This window comes from Phaenicophaeus curvirostris, chromosome 25, assembly GCF_032191515.1.
Source record: "Phaenicophaeus curvirostris isolate KB17595 chromosome 25, BPBGC_Pcur_1.0, whole genome shotgun sequence".
NCBI classification, from domain to species: domain Eukaryota; kingdom Metazoa; phylum Chordata; class Aves; order Cuculiformes; family Cuculidae; genus Phaenicophaeus; species Phaenicophaeus curvirostris.
The window spans coordinates 6,011,990-6,028,970 of record NC_091416.1 but is presented as its reverse complement, the minus strand read 5'-3'; the positions used below and the strand labels follow the sequence as shown (position 1 = coordinate 6,028,970).

The window sequence follows — 16,981 nt, the reverse complement described above, 5'->3', positions numbered from 1 at the left end:
CCAACACAGCGTAAATACCTGTCTTTAACAGCGAACCAACTTGCCCCTTGAATCACTAGTTATTTCTAAACCCAGTAGCGATTTCTGGGGCTCTTGGGTCTCCATGGGACATGACATCTTCATGCATTCAAAATCTGCCAGGAGACTGAATGCTGGCAAGTACCCACCATAATTGCAGCTTTTCCATAAAGCACTCCTGGTAATATCCAAATACAAAATGCCGAATCAACTACCATCTGTAGCTAGATTTGTAAACCAGGATCTTTTTGAGAATCTGTATTTCCACTAAAACAGCTACAATTCCACTATAATTATAATGTTCATTTGTACTTTTGCATATAAGACATGACACACGCGAGTAACCACAGATGAGCTACACAGTATCCTTTTATTAGAAAGCAGCTCTTAATGCTCCAAAAAACCTGCCCTTATTCAAGCCTTCTTGGGTAAAGCAAGCACATAAATGTTGTGGTCAAATTACTTCAAAACAATACAGAAGAGCTCAAAACCACAAAAAAAATGTTATGCCAAACAGCCTCCACAAGCAGATGTCCGATGGGACAATACAGCTTGGAAAACAAAAAAAAACTTGAAGAGAGAGCTGAGAACACAGGGGTATAAATCTGCAAATGAGGTGGTGACTGGAGAAAGATTCCTTATCCTTTCTCATACTATAAGAACTAGGAGGCATTCAATGAGATTACCGTTCATCGGGTTTAAAACAAAAGCAACCAAAAAGCCAGGAAATTGGTTTTGCAGAATTCATCACACACGTACTGCAGAAGCTACAGGTACAAACTGTTCAAGGGGTGCAGGCAAAGCCACACACGACAGGTCCAACAGGCACCATTAAGCACAAATGCTAGCACGTACCCTCCAGCCCAGGCCACATCCAAACCCTTCATCTTCAGCAGATGCACCAGGAAATAATGACTGAGCCGTCGATGTAAGCTCTCCCACCTTCCCACTAATGACTTACTTCTGGCCACTGCCACACACCACATGCTGAGCTCCAACACATTCTGCAGTCCTGATTATCCCATCATTCACATCCTCCAATGAAACCCTTCATGCCAAATAATTATTTCCCCAGCTCTAAACGGCAATACATTAAAAACACACTATCTACAAATAACGCACAGGTTAAGTCACTTACTTAACTTGATCAAGCAGAATGTAAGAATTAAATGAAATGCTGAGCATTTACAACTCCTCTCTTCCCATCCACACATGAGAATGCCATTTTATCGGGTTTGCAGTTTGTTCCCTATCACCACCATTTCATTTAGGCACCTTTTACAAAGCAGTACTAGGCATTTGTTTTCATCCAGTGAAACCATTAGAAGATTCAATTTGATCTCCAAGGCAAGTTAAGAGTAATGGACTCCTCTGTTTACTGAGCAATAAGTACACAATGATTTAATTAGATCTATATGCTGTAAACTGCAACTTTCGAGGCAACAGCAGCAGCCACACAGAGTGAGACGTTTCAACTTCTTAAGTAAATCAGTTTTCAGTCCTTTTCTTCCTACTTTCAACCGCTGAAATGCTAACCACCTACTTCCACATCACACTATCACAGGTGGAGGCACCTCTCCCACCTAGTTTTGTTCCTGCCATCTCACACAGCACTTTTTCAAAGAAACAAGCAATTAAGATGCTGCCCCTTTTCAGCCACATGCAATTCCAAGATTGATGTCATATTTCAAGCGACAGACTGTGAACGCGCTCAGCAACCGTAGCATTTAATTTAGAAGTCAGCACTTGACACATCGAAGTATTTGGAATTCCTGAAGTCTGGCTGTCTGCACGGTTGCATAATCTGAGCGGGGACAACCTACTTATATCCAGGCTAGTTAGAAGAATGTCAACAGACAATCCCTTCTACGTCAAGGGACATCTCCTTCCTCGTCACGCACCAGCAGAAGCATCACTGCTTGGTCACAGTTTCACTTGCTTGTCTTTTATGCAAGTGGATAACAATACCTAAAATGAGTGAAAGTACAGATCATCTCACAGAAATATGCTCAAATGCTCTCAAAGCCCATTGAAAAAGACATTTACCAGATGGAAGAGAAAATGCCAGATGTGAAGCAACCAATACAAGCTCAAATTCCCCAAGACCTCCTCCTTATCAGCAACCAGTCACACACTGTTCACCTCACAGCGCAGGCATCACACATCCATTCACAAGAGGGACAAAAATAAAAAGCCTCCTTCAAGCGAGTCACGGGATACAACCAAAAATAACGTTCAGACGCTTGTGCAACTTCACACACGGGGGAAGCTGTATTTGCTTTTGATCCTCTTAGCAAACAGCTGACCAGACCCTCCGAACAGCGCACACTTGCTACAGACACCACAGAAGGAAACCACCCCTTTTAAAAGTTGCCAGAGTTTATGATTAACCTCCTGTTGCAACAAACATGGCAAGGATTCAGTTTCACTTGCTGACTACTTCTCTTACGTATTAGAGAAGAAATATATAAGGACACTCCCCCACTCCAAACCTCACAATCACAAGGACAGGAATTCTCTCACCCTGTAAACAAAACCAGCGTGAAACTTTCTGTGTGTGAAAGCAAGCATAATCCTCTCTCCTGACAAGTCAGCATCCGTGCAATATCCACCTGGGGAGACTGAAGTAGGGCTGGAAAATCCCTTCCCCTGGAAAGGGACTGCTTGGAGTGTTCACACCAATTAAAGTTTCGGATTAAAAACAGCTGTTTAAATAGAAGTAGTCCCTAGGGAGAGACACTTAGAGCATTGTAACTGGTTTCTGGTATAAACAGTTCTACATCAATGGAGGCATTTATACCAGTAGGGCTGTGTCTAAGCTAGCAGGTTAACACTTGTTCAGCTCCGTCTCCTTAAATAGATGCACTTAAACCCAGGCAAGGCCTCCAGGTGCATCACACCTTGGATCTGCATTACACACAGACATCAAGCTGAAGTGAGAGACCCCAATAGCAGAAGAAAATCACATCACACTCAGAATATCCTAAAAGACTCTCGGATGCCAGTCAGTGACCTGCCTGTACTGAGGCTTTTCCCACGCAGTGTCACCTTGCAGAGTCCGCAGAGCAGGGCTGCAGGCGTGCCCAGCACATGATAAACAACACGTCACTTGGTCTACAAAAACACACAGCTAGGAGCTGGGACTGAACTCAGAAGGTGAGCTGGGCAATCTCTACCTCAGTAAAAGCTGAGTGTACTGAAGACCCCAAGGATAAATAAAATATAAATTAAAAAAGGGGGAAAGGACAAGCCTCACATCAGGCAGAAGCAAAAAGAGAGAAAGCAGGGGCAAACATAACTGGGAAACCTGACAAATTCCCCACAGAGGGATGGCAAAGCAAGGACCTCGCGTGAGGAAAACAATGAAAGCAGGAGACTTCTGCAAACATCAGAATAGATCCTGGGCTGCAAAAATTATGTATATCACTGTAAAAGAGAAAGTGAATTAATTTCAGACCTGTGGTTTTCAACATGGGACCTGCAGATACCTAGGAAGCACGCAGACTACTTCATTTTACTCTAGCAGACTGCTCAGAGTCGAAAAACTGGAAGTTGAAGGAAAAAAACACAGTAAGCTTAACCTGACTGTATCACACCGCAGCATCAAGGCACATGAAGGGGTTGAAAGTCACAGTCATGAAAGATGTAACAGGCAGCCATGAAGCACAGCCAAGAAGAAACAAGAAATTGGTAAGAACGGGTGACCTCTCTGGCACGTGTCGTGAGGAAGCACTACAGTCTGGGGGCAGGCACTGGAACAGCTGCCGCTGGGTGTCTGTGGGAACATGCAGGACACGAAAGGACATGCAGTGGAAACCTCCCTGGAAGTATGGAGGAGAAATGCCTGCCTCCCAAAGGCTGCCGGAGAAGCGCCACCGGTGAAGCGCCACCTGCGCCTTTCCTGATGTGTACAAACACGCACAATGTGGGATGCACCAGCTTTTGGTAGGCAAGTCAGCGGGATAACCCTGGTGGGTGCATAGATATGTAGGGCACAAGCTCCACCGCACAAAGGAGCTGGGCTGGAGCAGTCATCCTTTAGGCTTTGGTGGAAGGTATCTGGATGTCTACTTGGGCAGAAAAAAAAACTCTGCAGCTTTCCACAAAGAGGAAGGGGCCTCCTGGGGTGCATGTATTTAAAAAGCTGTGGTGGTCAAGCGTGGAGGCGCTCCCCAGCACACATGTGAGAGGAGTGGAGCAGACTTTGGAAGGCAGCGGCACCCTTGCCCTGTGTGTCTGAAGGGAGGCAACAGGCTCTTGACAAGCAAAAAGGCGACTGTATCGCCCCCCCCGCCAAGCATCTGCCAGTGTTTATGTTTGCATATAGGAAAACAACCCCGCATACATGGAAGGAGAGCAGAGAAACACGTAACAGATCTTGGCAGATGAGCACTACGACATCCTCATTGCGCGTGGACATGGGTGTGAGCAGAGGCGGCACAGCAGACCCTAGCAGATGGGCAGTAAAGAATACGCAAAAAGGGGTGTTGGAGGGAAAAACAACAACAAAGGGAGAGCAGCTCTGCCTAACAGCTAGTGGGAATCCCTCTTCTCCTCCCATCAGCCTGCACTGGAAAAGGGAGGCAGCAGGTATCCCGCTGGGATGCAGGCGACAACACAACTCCTCCCCCCTCCCCAAAACTCCATGCTGGCATGTGCCTGGGCAGTCAAGTGCACCCACCGAAAACCTCGGGATGCAGAAACACTGCAGAGTTGGGGCTGCATCCACCCCCCGGGACTGCAAAGAGAGGGGGATCCCTCCCTGCCCCAGGAACCCGCCCGGGGCACACGCAGTCCCTCGGGGAAGGTGGGGGGTGTCACGGTCCCTCGGGGGACACATATGCTGGAGGGACACGTCCCAGTGGGGGTTGGGATCCCTCGAGGGGAACACACATGCAGGGGGATGGACTGGAGCGCTCGGGACTGGGGGCACGACAGGGTCCCTCGGGAGAGGAGGAAACAGCGAGTGGGAAAGGGTACACAGTTCCTCGGTGGAGAGGAGGGGGACACACGGCCCCTGGAGGAAAGGGGGGACACACGTGCAGAGGGGTTGGCCAAGGTCCCTGAGGGGATGGGGAGGGGACACATGCGGGAATGATGATGACAGGGTCCCTGCGTGGGGACACGGATAGGTACGAGGGGGGACACACGGTCCCTTGGGGGGAGGGGGGAAAACACGTGCAAGGGGGGAGCGACAGGATCCCTCGGGGCACGCGGGGAGACAGAGTAGGGTGTAAAGGGTACATGGTCCCTCGGTGGACGGGGACACAAAGTCCCTCTGAGGGGATGGAGACAGGTGGGGGGAAAGAGTACAGGGTCCCTCTGTGGAGGTGAGGGGGACACATGGTCCCTCGGAGGAAGGGAGAGGACACACACGTGAAGGGGTGGAGAGGGTCCCTCAGGGGACAAGGACGACAGACATAGCTCCTCGAACACACACGTGCGGGGGCGGGTGCATGGTGCCTGGGGGTGAGGGGAGCAGGGACCCTCGGGGGGGGCGGGACATGATCCCTAGGGGGGCGGATACACACCGTACCTCGTTGGAGGGGAACGCACGCGTGGGGGGAGCGAACAGGGTTCCTCGAGGGGGGAACACACAGGGTTCCCTTGGAGAAGGGTGGACACAGTCCCTTGAGGGCGGACACAGACGGACGTGAGGGGGAAATGTGGGTCCTCGGGGGGAGGGGGACACAACATGGTCCCTTAAGGGGACACAACATTGTCCCTTGAGAGGGACACACACATACACCTCAGGGAGACACCCACAGAGTCCCTCGGGGGGACACACATAACTCTGTCCCTCAGAAGGAGGGGGGACACAACACTGTCCCTCAGAAGAAGGGGGGGGGACACAACACTGTCCCTCAGAAGAAGGGGGGGACAACACCGTCCCTCAGAAGAAAGAGGGGGACACAACACTGTCCCTCAGAACAAAGAGGGGGACACAACACTGTCCCTCAGAAGAAGGGGGCGACAACACCGTCCCTCAGAAGAAGGGGGGGACAACACTGTCCCTCAGAAGAAGGAGGTGGGGGGACAACACTGTCCCTCAGAAGAAGGAGGTGGGGGGACAACACTGTCCCTCAGAAGAAGGGGGGGCAGGGACACCAAACACAACACTGTCCCTCGGAGGGTGGAAGCATAACATTGCCCCTTGGGATACACACACAGAGTCCCTCAGAGGAACACACACTGAGTCCCTTGGGGGGAGGGGGGTGACAACACGGCCCCCTGGGGGGGACACGGTCCCTCGGGGGGGCAGGGTGGCACAGTCAGGCACGGGGGACAACACACACTGTCCCTTGGAGGGGGGCACAGTCCTCTGGGAGGGGACACAGACAGGCACGGGACACACATACACGCACGGGGAGTGGAACACGGCCCCCAGGGGCAGACACAGGCCCGAAGAGGGGACACACACACACATACACGTGGGGGTGGGACATCCCTTCACCGCAGCCCCTCCCCCAGCGGAACCCGCGTGCACAGAGCGGAATATACAGGTGCGGCGCCTCCCCCCCCCCCCCAAGGGGAACCCGCGCCTCCCCAACCCCCAGGCCCGTCCCCCATTACCTGCGCTCGGCGCGGCCCGGCGCGGGCGGGAGGCCGAAGCCCCCTATCTGTGGCCGCGGCGGGGCCCTGCCGGGGCCATGACGGCGGGGCGGGAGGCGGCGGAGGGCGACGACGACGAGGAGGAGGAAGGCGAGGAGGAAGGCGAGGCGGCCGCCGCCTCCCCCTCAGGCGCGCGACCCCCCCGGGGGCGGGGGGGGTGGGGGGGGAGGGGGCGCGGGGCGGCGCGCGCGAGGGGAGGGGCCGGAGCGAGGGGCCGCGCGCCGCGCCGCCCGCCCGGGCACTTTGTTTGTGTCCCACAATGCACCGCGGCGAAGGGGGGCGGGGCCGGGAGGGGGTGGCGGGGGGTGGGTCGCAGCCGAGAGGGAGCGCGAGCGCGCGCGAGGCGCCGCGCCGGCTCGGGAGGTTTATTTGTGTCCCACAATGCACCGCGGCGGGGAGGGCGGGAGGGGGCGTGGCCAAAAGGGAGGGGGCGGGGCCAATAGGGCGCGCTCGCCGCCGGGCGCTGTGTGTCCCACAATGCACCGCGGCGGAGAGGCCGGGGGGCGTGGCCAAGGGGAGGAGCCCAATAGGGCGCTCTTTGTTTGTGTCCCACAATGCACCGCGGCGGAGGGGCGGGAGGGGGCGTGGCTAAAGGGGAGGGGCTAACGGAGAGCGCGGGGCGGAGGGCGCTTTATTTGTGTCCCATAATGCACCGCGGCAGGGGAGAGGGGGAGATGGGGGCCCGCGCGGGCTCCCCGGCCGGGGGGGTTTGTCTCCCACAATGCATCGCGGCGCGGGAGGGGCCTCCAGGAGGGGCGGGGCCGGGGGTGGGGAGGGGGTGTCCCGCGGGCCGGGGTTGTCCCACAATGCACCGCGGCGGCGGGGCCTCCCCCTCCCTTCCCGGCGGGGATTCCCAGCGGAGCGAGCGGCCGGGCTCTCTGTTTGTGTCCCACAATGCACCGCGGCCGGGGCTGCGGGAGAGGGGAGCGCATGCGCAGTGCGGCGTGGTGGGTGGGAGGGAGCGCGCGGTCCTAGTGCCCGCCGGCTGGGATGCTCCGTGCGCCCCAAACCCCCGGGGGCTCCGGTGCCTGCACCCCCGGGGCTAGGGCCGAGCACCTGGCACCTCGGTGCTGAGCCAGGACCGCGCACGGCGTTCATCCCGACCCCCCCCGCTGGGCTGTGGTGCCTGCATCCCGTGCATCCAAACCCCACACACGGTGCTCCCGTGCGTGCGCTCCCGGGGCAGGGCGATGCATCCCGATCCCCGGGGCTTCGGTGCCTGCACCTCGTGCATTTCAACCTCCCGGGGCTCAGGACGGAGCACCTAACCCTCCAGGGCTCCAGTGCCTGCACCCCGTTCATCCCAACCCCGTGGTGATCCGGTGCCTGCATCCCGTGCATCCCAGCCCTTGGGGCGCCAGCGCTTGCACCTCATGCATCCCAAACTCCCAGGGCTCAGGGTGGAGTAACCCATGTATCACAACCCTTGGGGCTCCAGTGACTGCACCTCATGCATCCCAAACTCCCAGGGCTCCGATGCCTGCACCGTGTTCATCCCAGTCCCACAGTGATCTGGTGCCTGCGCCTCATTCATCCCAACCCTTGGGGCTCCAGCGCTTGCACCTCATGCATCCCAACCTCCTGGAGCTCAGGATGGAGCACCCCGTGCCTCCCAACCATTGGGGCTCCAGTGCCTGCACCTCATGCATCCCAAACTCCTGGGGCTACAGAGCCTGCATCCCATGCATCCCAACCTCCTGGGGCTGCGAATGGAGCACCCTACACCTCCCAACCCTTGGGGCTCCAGCACTTGCGCCTCATGCATCTCAAACTCCTGGGGCTCAGGACAGAGCACCCCGTGTATCCCAACCCTCCAGGGCTCCAGTGCCTGCAGCCCGTTAGTCCCAACCCTTGTGGCTCTGGTGCCTGCACCCCATGCATCCCAACCTCCTGGGGCTCAGGACCGAGCACCCCATGCCTCCCAACCCGTGGGGCTCCAGGTCCTGCACCCCGTTCATCCTAACCCCATGGTGATCCAGTGCCTGCACCCCATTCATCCTAACCCCTTGGAGCTCCGGTGCCTGCACCTTGTGCATCCCACACTCCTGGGGCCAGAGCCTGCACCCCATGTATCCCAACCTCCCGGGGCTCAGGACCAAGCACACCGTGCATTCCAACCCCACGGTGATCCGGTGCTTGCCCCCCATGCATCCTAGGCCCCCCGATGCTCCAGTGCCTGCACCCTGTGCATCCCAACTACCCCTGCCTAGAGCTCCGGTGCAGCCCCGGGGCTGGGATCCTGCATCCCATTAATCCCACCACCCCGTCGGTGCGTCTCTCCCAGGGCCAGGACCGAGCATCCCCACATCCTAAGCCCTGGTGCTCCGGTGCCTGCACCCCCGAAACCAGGACTGTGCAAACTGCACTGCTCCAGTCTGCATCCATCCCCATCAAATATAGAGTTAACGAGTCTCTAATTAATCCACCCCTGTAATTTGGACCAAATCTGCTCTGACTCTGGGTAAGCGCAGCTTAATTCGATGTGATTAGCGCAGCCATTTGCTCCGTGACTTCTTTTACGGTGGTTTTTCTTATTGTTGGGTTTTTTCTTGCAATGAGCACTCAGTATATTGAAGCAGGAAAGAGACTGAAAGCCTGCCATCCAAAAATTGTTAATCAGCAGCAAAAAAAAATTAAAAACTGGCCCCTGGATAGCACCACACTGCTAAAAAATAAACCCTAGGCGGAACGCCCTGCTCTGTCATGAAAACCCTGGGACCTTTTTAGGTGATTTCTTGCAAAACTGGGGAGAAAACCAGAGCCCCAGCAATCTCAAGGGTTGGACTCTCTGCTGCTTAATTCACCTTTCACTTCCTCCTATACTGGTTTTTTATTTGCGGGAGCTGTATTGCAACCCACATGCATGATTGCCTGCTGCTGTGATCTACCCCTGGGCAAAGCAGGAGTGAATTAGCACTGGTTTCAGCACATTTCTTGTGTGCACAGGTTGCTCCTGCTTTAATAAGACACAAGGTGCAAGGCAAGGAAAAGTCTGCTCCTACCCATGGCACCTCCCAACTCACAGAGGATTAATAAAAAAAAAAAATCAACTAGGGCTGCTATCCCTCACCTTCAAAATCATGCTCCAAAAAGTGTGGAGCTGGGGGTGTTTATGACCAAACTGTTGTGGATCGAGTGATTTTTAGTCAACCCACAGTCATACCCTGCTTGAGACTTGCTCTGAGCTGGTCGTGAGCTTTGCATGGGAGGGAAATAAGGTCCAGACTCCCAAATTCATAGCTGGATGACAGCAAAAGTCATTGTGGTCTGTGTCCTTGTTACTCTTTAGCAAAATAACACAACCTTCCAAGTAAAACATTTAAACCAACAGCATTTAAACCTGCTCCACGTGGCCTGGAAAGAAGCCACTTTCTTTTTTTAGGGCACATAAACACTCCGAGGATGGAGCACGTCCCCAGCGTCAGGCCAGGGGTACGGCTGCTGGGAGCTGACTGGGATGCCCAGGCTTCTCCTGGAGCAAAGCTGAGCACGGGATGCTTGGCTGGGACAAATCAGGTTGGATTTGCCTCCAAATCAATATCATTTTTCTGATAGGAAAGCCAGTTGCCTCGCAGAAGGCAGGATCTGGCCCATGCCATGCATTGATTTCCCCCGAAAATCATGTCTTCAGCAATTCAAACCCATCCCTGTTTTTAAAAAAAGCCCTTTATTTCATCTCTTCCTCCTTCAACCCCTTCCTTACAACCTCCTGCGATGATACACCCGCTCCTGGCTGCCGTCTCTGCGCGGCTCGTTAGGTTTCCAATTAACAGAGGGGCATTTTGGTGCAGGAAGCTGATAGGTTTGGGATGTAGAGCACTCTGCACATCTCACAGAGGAGCACATGAGCCTCCCCAGCCTGACTCAGATATGAATTCCTTCCCACTCCACCAGAAGAGGCTGTTTTATTAATAACAATTTATTAGCCCTCGGTACCTGACGAGGTTCTCCAGCAATTCCCGGAGCCACATCATTTGCTGGAGTAAATCTGGGAGCGAGCCGCATTGATTTATGCCTGCTTGGGTTTCCTAAGCTACCAGGTCAGCCTTTATTGTGGTTCGCTTTTGTTGCGGAGTTGGATGAGGTGTCATGATGAATTGCCAAAATACTGACTCCCGGTGAGGGCGTTTGCTCGTACGCACATTTTATAACATCTCGATTCATGGACATCGATGAAGCAACACGGATATAAACCCTTGAGTAATTCAGTGGTAAATATTATCTGTGCATCTATAGAGAATGAGCCTGCACTCATTTGTAGAGACCTGCAGGGACCTGTGGCTGAACCAGCTGGAATCTGATGGGTCTAAAACACTGGTGGGAAAATGAGGAGAAAGCTTTCAAAGGGTAGCTTGCAGCCTCCACCTTCGGCTTTTAAATGGGATGCAAGCTGCTGGATCCAGGGATGCTTAGCAGAGTGGTCCCACATCGCTTTCAGGGCACGCTGCCAGCAGCTGCTGCGAGGAAGGGGGTCCTGTCAGACACGACCAGAGGCTGTGCTGTCCCCTTAAAGCCTCCTTTGTCTGCCTGAAGAGAAATTGTGGTTTCCCATCCACCCAGAAGACACCCAGCCATGTCTGCTGTCCATCGGTGTGGTCTGGCCCCTCGCTGTAATACCTGAATCTCTCCCTTGCTAACCCCGTTCAAGCAACCAGAACGTGCAATTCTGGGCTGGAGGCTGGTTTACCCTCTTTTTTTGCAGCCTGTGGGATACGTTTTCCTTCGCTTCAGCGGCTCTTGGAGCAGATCCCATGCTGCTAGGAGCCTGCTTGCCTGCTCCTGGCAGGATGCATCTATTAACACTGAAAGTAAATGACATCCCTCATGCACAGCCTCCCCCCACTCTGAGCTCAGCAGCTCTGGAAGGAAAACCTCTTTTCTCCCACCTCGAGTACTCACCGCCTGCTCCTTCATTCAGCACCCATGTGCAGGAGCCCTCTCCTCCTCTTCCTCTGCCTGTTATAGTCTCCAGGGCTCGGTTAATGTAGCTCAATCCTGCTGACTTCTCTCTTTAGCAATCCCTAATTTTCTCCTGGCATCAGGTGGGTTTTGGGTTTATGTCTTCTCCAGACCTGGGAGCACTTTGCCTGGTCATCAGCGAGTGCAGTGCCAGGGGTTAAAGCAGCCCAGTTGGTAGGAGAGGAGGCTGAAGAGGGCATTGAGGAGAGGAGCCTGTTTTCTCCATGCTCTGAATTGCAAGGGTCCCTCTGAATCATAGAATCATAGAATAACCAGGTTGGAAAAGACCCCACCAGATCATCAAGTCCAACCATTCCCATCAATCACTAAACCATGTCCCTCAGCACCTCGTCCACCCGTCCCTTAAACCCCTCCAGGGAAGGTGACTCAACCCCCTCCCTGGGCAGCCTCTGCCAGTGCCCAATCACCCTTTCCGTGAAAAATTTTTTCCTAATGTTCAGCCTGACCCTCCCCTGGTGGAGCTTGAGGCCATTCCCTCTCGTCCTGTCCCCTGTCCCTTGGGAGAAGAGCCCAGCTCCCTCCTCTCCACAACCTCCTTTCAGGTAGTTCTAGAGAGCAATGAGGTCTCCCCTCAGCCTCCTCTTCTCCAGGATAAACACCCCCAGCTCTCTCAGCTGTTCCTCATAAGGCCTGTTCTCCAGCCCCCTCACCAGCTTCGTTGCTCTTCTCTGGACTCGCTCCAGAGCCTCAACATCCTTCTTGTGGTGAGGGGCCCAGAACTGACCCGAAGATTCGAGGAGCGGTCTCACCAGTGCCGAGTCCAGAGGGAGAAGAACCTCCCTGGACCTGCTGGCCACGCCGTTTCTGATCCAAGCCAAGATGCCATTGGCCTTCTTGGCCCCCTGGGCCACTGCTGGCTCATGTTCAGTCGCTGTCAACCAACACCCCCAGGTCCTTCTCCTCCAGGCAGTTTCCAGCCAGACTTCTCCTAGTCTGGAGCTGCTCAGGGTTGTTGTGCCCCAAGTGCAGGACCCGGCATTTGGCCTTGTTAAACCTCATCGTGTTGGTCTCAGCCCAGCTGAAGTGCTGTCATCCAGGAGCTCTGGGAACCAGACCACTTGCTTGGGTGACTGAGGATGAATTTAACAGGTATCTGTACGGAAGAAGAGAAAGCCGGAAAAGCAGAAGGGTCATAAGACCGGGATGGGTGAACTGAGCAGAAGATAATGGCAGAAAAGAGACATCATGGTCCTAGGACATGGCAGGAAGGATGTTTCCATCAGGAATAAGGAAGGATTCCTGGCTGGAACACCACGTGCTGGTGTGAGCTTGTTGGGACGCTGTGATCACCTCTGTCTGGAGACAATATGTTCAGATTTTATAACCCGAGCCTACAAGTCTAAGGAAATGAGCCTTGAAGAGGGTGCAACTCCTGTCTACAAATGCACAGGAGGGTAAAAACAAAAGAAAGAGAGAGAGAAAAACTATTAAACTAAAGAGCAGTGACAAGGGGGAGCAGTTATCCAGGAATAACTGGGGTTGGAGATGTGGAGAGTCCAGCCCTTGGTGGGGGGAGGCTCAGGAACAAAGGAGCAAACCACTATTTCAACAGGTACCTGGTGATGCTCCTGCATGGGTGAGGAGCCTGTGTCATCGTATGTCTTCTGAGAGTGCTGTAGATGAGGAACCACGCCAATAAAATATAATGGGTTGACCCTAATAATTTCCCCTTGATGGAACCACGAAGATACATCTCTCTGCCTGGTGGTCCCCCTTGTCTCTGGTTAACCATCATGGGTACAGTGTCAGAGAAGTTCTCATAAGGTTTATTTTGTTATCCCACTACTCTTTTTTAGAAGTTAAATTCCGATGGTTACATTACTACGATTAATTAAGGGCTTTTTCTCCTTCTCAGTAATATCTTGAAGCCTTTGGCATCGTTTGAAATTCCAGTTATTCTACACAAACCCAGTGACGACAAAAAAGAAAGGTGGGGGAAAAGCCGGGGCCGGCTCAGCCTTAATGAGCTGAAACCCAGGACCTGGCTGTACGGGAGCCAAGAGGAGTCATCTAAAATGAATGTCACACCTGGTTATAAATAGGGTGGCATGCGTTGCTGTGCCCATTAACGCAGTGACACGTCCCTCAGCGATAGGTTAACCCTTTCCCTTGGAGCTAAATGGGTAGCCTCTGCCTGGCTGTAGGAGCATCCTTTTCAAGCCCATGGGTAGATGGAAATCACCAATACACAGAAATTAAACCACAGCTGCTATTCAACAGAAGGCTGTGCTTTCACCTTGGACCTGGAGCGAGTCCAGAGAAGAGCAACAAAGCCGGTGAGGGGGCTGGAGAGCAGGCCTTATGAGGAACGGCTGAGAGAGCTGGGGGTGTTTAGCCTGGAGAAGAGGAGGCTGAGGGGAGACCTCATTGCTCTCTCCAACTCCCTGAAAGGAGGTTGTGGAGAGGAAGGAGCTGGGCTCTTCTCCCAAGTGACAGGGGACAGGACGAGAGGGAATGGCCTCAAGCTCCACCAGGGGTGGTTTAGGCTGGACATTAGGAAAAAACTTTTCACAGAAAGGGTGATTGGGCACTGGCAGAGGCTGCCCAGGGAGAGGGTTGAGTCACCTTCCCTGGAGGGGTTTAAGGGACAGGTGGATGAGGTGCTGAGGGACATGGTTTAGTGTTTGATAGGAATGGTTGGACTCGATGATCTGGTGCTTGGTTGGAAATTGCTTGGTTGGAAAAGGCCTTTGAGATCATCAATCCAGCCGTTCCTGTCCACTGCTAAACCAGATCCCTAAGCACTTCACCTGATGAATCAAAATTGCTGGGGAATAACTTTAGCTCCCTGGGTTTTGTTTACTCTGTCATGTAACGTTCTGGTTTAGCATCTCAAAAGTGAGTTAACCACTTATTTATAGCTGAATAAGGGAAAAGGGAGATTTATAGTATTGCTCGTGGGACAGAGATAAAAAAAACTATATATCCTGAGAAAAATGCAAATAGAAACAAATTCAAAGAGATAAGAGGCAGGAAATCCTTTATTGAAGGGGCAAAGGCAGACTCACAAACAGACTGTTTTCAAAGTTAAAACCAAATACAAACAAAAGGCTAAACCCCAGAAAATTATAATTCCCCACCCCCTTAAAATGAAAGTCCAAAGCCTGATTTGGGTTGGGTTTGTTATGCTTACACAGCTCGGCTGGAAATCACACCCTGATCTGGGTGCTCCAGGGAGGAGGGGAGACACCAGCCACACATCCGAGTGGTTAAATGAGCAGAGACGTCCCCTCTCCAACCCCACTGCAGGTTTTGGAGCGAGGAGGTGGGAGCAGCACATTAAAACACAGAGAGTCTTTTTTTTGTTGTTGTTTCTTTTTTTTTTTTTTCTTCTTGTTTCATCCTCTCCTTTCCAGACAGCTACTGTACAAAACAAACCAGAAATTTATAATAAATATCTAACACAAGAGGCTCAGTATGTTGCTACAATCCTTCACTGAAGGGAAACATATATATACACATATATATATCCTAATACATAACCTCTTTGACTTACATCAGCGTAAAGGCTACGTGTTTCTACGGGAAGGCGAGGGCAGAAATCCCACTTTGCATCACCCAGACCCCACACCTCAACCGAGCATCAACGCTGCAGTCACCCTGCTCCAGCGAGGTCCCCAGCCTCCTCCTGGCTGGAAAAGCAGCAGGATTTGCCTGTGGCAGGGAGGTTTTTGCATCTAGGAAGGGAGATTTTTGCATCTAGGAAGCTCCAGCTAAGCGACCGCGCAGTGAATATAAAAAAAAAAAAACTGGAAGAGCCCCTTGGCGTGCACGACTCCTGTGTGATAAATACAGATGTTTTCCTTGGCACTGTCTCAGCCTGAGATTTCTGACCCATCCTAAATGCTGCTTAAAATGCTGGAGAGGAAACACGCGCTGGCCTTTGAGTTAAAACCCTCGCAGACTCAAAGAGGAAAAAAGAAAATAACCCTGCAAGGCTGCATGACTATAGCATCCAGCTATTTGTTAGAGGGAGAGAGGGCTTAAATTCCTGGAGATTAATTAGCAGACGCAGAACATTGCCCGAAGGTAGGTCTGAACCACAGCCCAAACAGCTCCACATCCAAACTCTGAAGCTGGCCTTTATGTTTTTTTCTTTCCTAAATAAAAGGAGCTAAGCCCTCGGTGTTCTCAGACCTTGGCTGTAGCCCCCTTGGTTTCAATAGGAATCACCTACAGGAGATAAAAGCTGAGTATCCTGGGGTTTCTGGCACAGCTCTGGGGGGCAACTCACCCCGCAGTCCCATCCCAGACCCAGCAAGAAAAGGGTCTCATGGGAGCTTAGCTCTGGCAAGAGAGAAAAGAAAGGGTCTGCTCTGCAACTGCAAACAGGGGAACTCAGACAACACAAATTCAAGTCCTCTTCCTCCAGCTCTTCTCCCTATGAGAAACAGGCTGTTCCCACTGGAAATTCAATGTATTGCTGCTAAAAGGGGACCTGAGGCAGGGTACAGGTGCCCCCAGGGAAGCAGCAAGGGGCACCGCGAGGAGCCTGGAAAAGCCAAATCGCTCATTCAGCGATGGCAAAACCTTCCCAAATTCCATCCCTGCTCCCCAGGCACTGGCTGCTGCCAGCACATGGACGGCGATCGCTTTGAAAAGGGGAAAGTTCAGGGCCTGAGCAGCCACCTACGCTGGGGCCAGGGAGTGCTGGGCTGGGGAGAGGGACCCTGGCTCTTCTCCACCAGGAAGAAAGAACTCCAGCCTTGCCAGGCTCTGTTTAAGACTGAGAATTGCTCAAGCAAGGCTGGAGCGCAGCAGCAGGTCCAAGCATCTTCATATAAGCCAGGAAAACACAAGCGAAAAGCTTCCCTGGTCACCATCGTGGGCTGGGGAGAAGCTCGGCATCTGCAGATGTTGGGGTCATCCCTGCTGCGAGCCAAATCAGCTCCAAAAATTAAAGCAGAGTTGATAAAATGAACACGCAAGGGGACTGAAAGCCAAGGACGGGAGAGGAAAAGGCTGGTGCATCCAAGTGCCCGTTCCCGAGGGTGCATGGGGTATCGCAGAAGGCACTTCACAGGCAGGGCACGACAGAATTAGCAATTAATTAAACCTCACAGCAGCCCTGCGAGCCAGATCAGGTATAATTAAGCCTCAGTTTGATAGCTGGGGAAACCAAGGCATGGGGTTGCAGCCCTGGGAATAACTGTGAAGATGCTGGGGGTGTTTGGAGGCAGTTTTTTCACCTCGCAAATTATAAAACTGGAAGAAACAACCGGGACCATCTCTCCGTCCTCCAACCCACCAAGTGCCAGGATCCAGCCCTTGGTTCCGTCCCGCTCCCAGCCAAACAAGCAAGTTATCTCCCAGGCTAACCCCACAGTGCTCCTCGTGCTCAAGGACAACCACGCTGCGGCAGGGAGGAGAC

General features: G+C 53.1%; 1 protein-coding gene across 5 annotated transcripts in view; it reads right to left on the bottom strand.

The window, feature by feature from the left end:
* ZBTB44 (zinc finger and BTB domain containing 44) overlaps window positions 1-6,792 on the bottom strand; it is a 42,475-nt gene extending 35,683 nt beyond the window's left edge. For 2 of the 5 annotated variants that reach the window (XM_069876514.1, XM_069876515.1), the window contains exon 1: window positions 6,592-6,791. The gene's annotated coding sequence lies outside the window, so the exon portion shown is untranslated. Of the gene's footprint in view, window positions 1-6,591 lie in introns of all 5 variants that reach the window. The other 3 variants (XM_069876516.1, XM_069876517.1, XM_069876513.1) reach the window with 3 other exon arrangements.
* Window positions 6,793-16,981: the final 10,189 nt, after the last annotated feature.